General features: G+C 34.5%; 1 long non-coding RNA gene across 1 annotated transcript in view; it reads left to right on the forward strand.

The window, feature by feature from the left end:
- The first annotated feature begins 2,301 nt into the window (after positions 1-2,301).
- Positions 2,302-7,500, forward strand: part of LOC138661423 (uncharacterized) — a 5,825-nt gene continuing 626 nt past the window's right edge. The window contains exons 1-2 of the long non-coding RNA XR_011317928.1: positions 2,302-3,137; positions 4,835-7,500. The exon at positions 4,835-7,500 is cut by the window's right edge and continues 626 nt beyond it. This is a non-coding gene — a long non-coding RNA (uncharacterized lncRNA). The remainder of the gene's footprint in view (positions 3,138-4,834) is intronic.

The following is a 7,500-nucleotide window of genomic DNA, read 5'->3' on the forward strand; positions in this document are numbered from 1 at the left end:
AGACCCACCATACTCCATAATTCTTCACAGACCCACCATACTCTATAATTCTTCACAGACCCACCATACTCCATAATTCTTCACAGACCCACCATACTCTATAATTCTTCACAGACCCACCATACTCTATAATTCTTCACAGACCCACCATACTCCATAATTCTTCACAGACCCACCATACTCTATAATTCTTCACAGACCCACCATACTCCATAATTCTTCACAGACCCACCATACTCTATAATTCTTCACAGACCCACCAAACTCTATAATTCTTCACAGACCCACCATACTCTATAATTCTTCACAGACCCACCATACTCCATAATTCTTCACAGACCCACCATACTTCATAATTCTTCACAGACCCACCATACTCCATAATTCTTCACAGACCCACCATACTCTATAATTCTTCACAGACCCACCATACTCTATAATTCTTCACAGACCCACCATACTCTATAATTCTTCACAGACCCACCATACTTCATAATTCTTCACAGACCCACCATACTCCATAATTCTTCACAGACCCACCATACTCTATAATTCTTCACAGACCCACCATACTCTATAATTCTTCACAGACCCACCATACTCTATAATTCTTCACAGACCCACCATACTCCATAATTATAATAATAATAATAATAATAATAATTTTATTTATATAGCGCCAACATATTCCGCAGCGCTTTACAAATTATAGAGGGGACTTGTACAGACAATAAACATTACATCATAACAGAAATACAGTTCAAAACAGATACCAGGAGGAGTGAGGGCCCTGCTCGCAAGCTTACAAACTATGGGGAAAAGGGGAGACACGAGAGGTGGATGGTAACAATTGCTTTAGTTATTCGGACCAGCTATAGTGTAAGGCTCAGGTGTTCATGTAAAGCTGCAGGAACCAGTTCACTGCCTAAGTATGTAGCAGTACAGACACAGAGGGCTAATACTGCATAAAGTGTATGAGAACATGATGCGAGGAACCTTTTTTTTTTTTTTTTTTTTTTATTATAAATAGGCCACACAGGGATCGTTAGGTTAATGCATTGAGGCGGTAGGCCAGTCTGAACAAATGAGTTTTTAGGGCACGCTTAAAACTGTGGGGATTGGGGATTAATCGTATTAACCTAGGTAGTGCATTCCAAAGAATCGGCGCAGCACGTGTAAAGTCTTGGAGACGGGAGTGGGAGGTTCTGATTATTGAGGATGCTAACCTGAGGTCATTAGCGGAGCGGAGGGCACGGGTAGGGTGGTAGACTGATACCAGGGAGGAGATGTAGGGTGGTGCTGAGCCATGGAGTGCTTTGTGGATGAGGGTAGTAGTTTTGTACTGGATTCTGGAGTGGATGGGTAGCCAGTGTAATGACTGGCACAGGGTAGAGGCATTGGTGTAACGGTTGGTGAGGAATATGATCCTGGCTGCAGCATTCAGGACAGATTGGAGCGGGGAGAGTTTTGCAAGAGGGAGACCGATTAGTAGAGAGTTACAATAGTCCAGACGAGAATGAATAAGTGAAACAGTCAGAGTTTTTGCAGAGTCGAAATTAAGAAAAGGGCGAATTCTAGAAATGTTTTTGAGATGCAGGTAAGAAGAGCGAGCCAGTGATCGGATGTAGGGGGTGAATGAAAGGTCAGAATCAAGGATGACCCCAAGGCAGCGGGCATGTTGCTTTGGAGTAATGGTGAAGTAATTCTTCACAGACCCACCATACTTCATAATTCTTCACAGACCCACCATACTCCATAATTCTTCACAGACCCACCATACTCTATAATTCTTCACAGACCCACCATACTCTATAATTCTTCACAGACCCACCATACTCTATAATTCTTCACAGACCCACCATACTCTATAATTCTTCACGGACCCACCATACTTCATAATTCTTCACAGACCCACCATACTCTATAATTCTTCACAGATCCACCATACTCTATAATTCTTCACAGACCCACCATACTCTATAATTCTTCACAGACCCACCATACTTCATAATTCTTCACAGACCCACCATACTTCATAATTCTTCACAGACCCACCATACTCCATAATTCTTCACAGACCCACCATACTCTATAATTCTTCACAGACCCACCATACTCTATAATTCTTCACAGACCCACCATACTCTATAATTCTTCACAGACCCACCATACTCCATAATTCTTCACAGACCCACCATACTCTATAATTCTTCACATACCCACCATCCTCTATAATTCTTCACAGACCCACCATCTATATATATAATTGTCTAAGGGTTTTTCCGTCTTTCTGTCTGTCTGTCTGTTAAATATTAATTATTCTTATTTTTATTCTGTACCGAGCACATGGTTTCTTGCTGACATTATCCAAAGCTATTTCTGTGTATGTAGCTCAGAGTATAAGTTAACGCCATATACAGGGAACACGTGATCAGTGTTGAGCATATATAAACGTCTCTTAGGAGGGGGTGGGGGGCTTTTTGTCACGTGGGACGGTCACCTCCCTTCCTTCACCATCATTCTCCATGGACATGGGACAAGACACGAGGAACAACAGCTGTTAGCTACTCCATGCCATGATGACTTCAGACTTTCACACAGACAGATGACTTCTACCATTCAGGACCCTGGAAAGATGAGTAACAGGAGAAGCGCTGATATCTACACATGGACACTCTGTTTGTAATTGTTTCATCTACCTTTTATGTTTTTGCTGCGATGGTGGATAACTCAATAAACCACTATACTTTCGTCAGAATATCATGACATTTTTCTTTAAAGAATAACGCACCTGGTTAAGTCTTGATTAGATATTTTTGCGCAATAACGATTTTTAACATTTGGCCTAGCCAGCCAGTTTTGATTTTTTGTGCTATTTTTGCGTGAATTTCCTTCTTCTTGCACACGGGGGAAGACAGAAGAGTTCCGCTAGATTGTGCAAGTATTCAGGAATTCCACTTCAAAATTTCAAGTCACAAAGATCTCACAAGAACCTACGAATGACGGAGACTAACAGGTGTTGTACGGATTGACAGCAAGCACTGGTAGTGCTGAAGAACAGACGTGCTAAAAATAGCCGTGCTGAAGTCCGGAGCCCAGCGTTGTACAGCAAAGGAACTACAAGCTGAGATTTCAAGGTAAGACAAATGGATTTGATAAATTCATATGCTAAATCAAGTCAGATAGAATTTGTAAGTTTATACAGATCTAGCTTAGAAATATTTTGGCATTGTTTATTTGCAGAATGCAGAATAGCGAATTTGAATTTAGATTGTAAGCTAATGTCTAAGAAAAAAGAAAAAGAGCAACTTAAAAATATTTTACATATGGTTTATGTATTTAACGAGTTTGTGACAGAGAAGTCCAAAAAAGACAGTGTAGAAAGAATTTCTAAGGAAACTAATGATGTTCCCAAGATTGACTGTAATGAGAAGAGTGAGAAAGATGTGACACACGTATCTGTAATGACGATGACCACCCAAAGTGACATTGACTTTGTGACACAAAATGAAAAACAAGATGGAGGAAGTGAAGGAGACATGACAACTGACAAAGATGATCTACGAGGGACAGATGTACCATTGCCCTTAAAAATAGACGACTCAGAGGCCCAACTCCAACTTAAATCTAGGAAAATTCTGCTAAAATTATGCAAAATCATTCCTGCATATGATGACAAAATCCATGTGTGCAGAAATTCAGAGATATTTGAAAGTTTTGCTGATAAGTTTGATTTGACTAATCAGGAGAAAAATAATTTGTTTAAAATTTGGCTGCCAGTAACTTTTATGAGAAGATATTCATTAGAAATGCAGAATGAGGAGTATGAAAATATGACTGATGTAGAAAGATTAAGAATTTTGATTTTCTGTGGATTGAAAGAAAATTATCCAGATCTTGATATTTTTCTAAAATTGAAGATTGGCCGGGAAGAATGTACATTTACTTTTATGGCCATTTTTGAAAGGATTTATAAATTGGTCTGTACGAATTTGAATCAACAATCCATGATAAATTGTTTTGTAAACAAGTTTAAATTCTTAAATCCTGTATCTCGTATAATTGCTACACAGAAAAATTCTTTATACGAATGCGCCCAATCCCTTGATTTTTCTAGAAAACACAAGAATCTTGAAAGGAAAACACATTTTACTAAGTTTTTGAAACCAGTCAGAATTCAATCTTATCAAAAGCCAAAATCAAAATCTTCAAATCTGATCCAAAATCAAATCTATGAAGTACGAAGAAAATTACATATTTGTTACAAACCGTATGAAAAGATTCAGGAGTCTATTAAAGAAATTTCTCTGAAAGATTTAAAATCTGAAGGGTCAGATCTGTCTCTAAAGATGGCGGAAACTGACAGACGGAAGCAGGTGAGTATCCCAGGGGGAGCTCAGCTGAACACTCCATTATCACAGCAGCTCTTCAAAGAGTCCATAGGGTTAAAACTGACCTTACTAAATTTAGCATTTCAGCAGATTATCGACAAACAGCCAAATTTTGGGATAGGAATTGGCTAAAAATTAATTATATTATATGAAGAGTTATACAATGTATTATTTATTAATATGTAATTATTTTATTCAATATAATTCTGCAGTTATATATATTAATATAGTATACAGTAAATACTGTAGCATATTTGTATAAATAGAGATTATATTAACTGTATTTTTATATATATAGTGAAATAATTAAAATTTACTCCAGTAAAAAATATTTAGAATTACAATTAAATACATTTATTAAATATATACATATGTATAAGATATTTAAATTATTTTGTTTTGAAATAAATATGAAATTAACCTTTATCTTTCATTTCCCTTAGAATTTTACTTTCAAAGCGAGGATTGAACAAAAAATACCTGTTTCATGAATTTATGTCTTATTCACACAGGAAGTTATATTAACTGCATGATTTTTATATATATTTAACACTAACAAAATAAATAATATATCTAACAACCTAAAAATGTGTGTACTACATGTTTTTCTGTAACATTATGTTTTTTTTTTCCTTCCACTGCATGGTGCATGACGTGACAGCTGTGAGTTAAGAAATATCATATAGCCTTGTTTTTTAATTTTTGGGAATTTTCCTCAGCCTATACATTCAAATGGATTCCTGTACCGAAATAGCGTTGGAACATTCAACTCGGGTTTCTTGTAAATGGAGGAGTCCTTTCTATAGGTTAAAACATACTGTTACATAATATTTGGGGAATATTCAAAGAAATATTAGAATACTAAATTTAATAGATTACAATGCGCATTGATTGATAATTAGGATACAATATTTTGGGTTAATATACATGTTTTTTATTCTTTGTATGTGAAATGTATTGTGAACGTCTATGTGTGTCACAGTTTGAGTGACAGGTAACAGAGAAGTGTATGGGCAGCAGCTGCTAAGGGTGAATCCAATGTAAGAGTGACCATAGCGTGGTATGTGGAATGTGGAATGTGGATGCACAGTTTGACTGAGGCCTCATGATTTATGGTATGTCTGAGAGAAAAGAAAAAAAAAAAAACCAACAACTTTGTGTTTAATAAATAATAAGATTCAGTTAAATTATTAGAATATTAAGATATATTTAAATATTATTATTCAACATGTATGCAACATATATTTCTTTAGTTATTATTATTATTTAATAAGTACAATAACACATCAATATGGTTTATCAAGGAAACCTACATTTAGAACATTTTTTCCTAATGATAATTTTTTCATATTTCAGTGTTTTTTATATTTACATAGATGAGTACACATCTTCAAACAAATATATGGCACACGTTGATATGACAGTTATAAAAATAATGATTTTTCACTTGGGTTTTTTAGAAATTAATTTTTTCATAAAATAATATTTTTTGATATTAAGGGGGAAATGTGTTTTTGATCCTGATCACATCATCACATTTCATCAATACCTCTTCTTCACACATTTTAATAAAGAAGAAATATTAATAAGGTATTATTGGGTACAATAACAATAAATATTATAAATATCATTTTTTTTCTCTTATGAGGGGTATTATATGCAAAGTTGCATAATTTCAATATTTTGGTGTTCCAAGGTTATGACAACATCTACATGAGGTAGTATTAAGGGAGTGTGTTACTGAAACATAATCTCAGCATTTGTCATCAACATATAAAGGCCTTATTTTTATTTTTATTTTTATTTTTTATTCTCATTTTTATTTTTCATTTTTTTTCCACTTTTCTTTCAATTTTTATTTTTCAATCTTATTTTTCATCAAGGAAAAATCAATATTTAATAGAGTAATGTCTACAAGCATATTGCTTTATCAAATATAGTGATCATATGGTTTCATTATATAAGAAATGTTTCAATTCCTGAGTTAAATACAACAATTCTTTCACTCATTCATTCATTTATTCATATATATATTCTTATTTTGGTTCATGGCTATACATACTTACATATTATTGGTCTACTGAACATAAATTAATAAAGTTTTAATACTAAATATCAGCACTTGTTACATAAAAGACACACTGACATCTATGGGTTCAAGAAGAAATTACACCTATGACATAAAAATGTCCAATCACATGAAGAATATGGTAAATAATATATCATTTATTATTATTATTATTATTTTATTTTTCCAAATATAAATTCCATTTTAATATCATTTAATAATTATATGGATATTATTGATTGCTATGGTACGCTGTGATATTATAAGTTAGGGAAATTACCAGATTTGGTATAGAATAGGGAATGAAGACTTCAATCAAGATACCGGAGATACGTTAATAAAGACTTTTCATTTTTCTAAATTCAATTAATTCTTAAAAGTTGCAAGAAGAAAAGCCGTTATCCAGAAGTTCCACAAGGTAACAATGCTATGATTTCTGAGTAATAGACTGTGTCAAATACAATACATGTCACCACTGACAACAACTACAGCATCCAGCACTGACTATGAGTACAGTATCAAAGATGAACTGTGTTATTACGTTCCAGTGGTTTCCTATCACCTATAAGACTTCCATGAAAGCTGGTGAACACTCAGGTAATAACCCTGACATGCGTCCTGTGCACTAAGGACTGGTTATGGTGCTATGTTTGGCAAGGAAGAGTCAATGTAACCCTTGCTGTGCTGACCAAAGACGTCACACCTGTTCCAAGACCAGTGCGGATGATATGGAAGGATTCCAGATGATTTCCAAGGCGAGCCAATGTAAGTCCAGGTCTCTAAAGGTGACACTGCACAGATATTAAAGCGACATTTCATCTATGGACTTTGTTTTCTTATCAACATTTGAATTTATGGACTTTGATTGACACATGACACACGGTCTCTACATATCTACATGCTATCATCTATTACAAAAAACTTATAATAAAGATTGTTTTAAAAGAAGAAGACATCAATATGAAGACCAGATGACATCAGACCTGAGATGCTTCAAGTAGATATAGGGAAGTATATATATATATATATATTTTTTATATG

The sequence above is a fragment of the Ranitomeya imitator genome, chromosome 2, assembly GCF_032444005.1.
Source record: "Ranitomeya imitator isolate aRanImi1 chromosome 2, aRanImi1.pri, whole genome shotgun sequence".
NCBI lineage: Eukaryota > Metazoa > Chordata > Amphibia > Anura > Dendrobatidae > Ranitomeya > Ranitomeya imitator.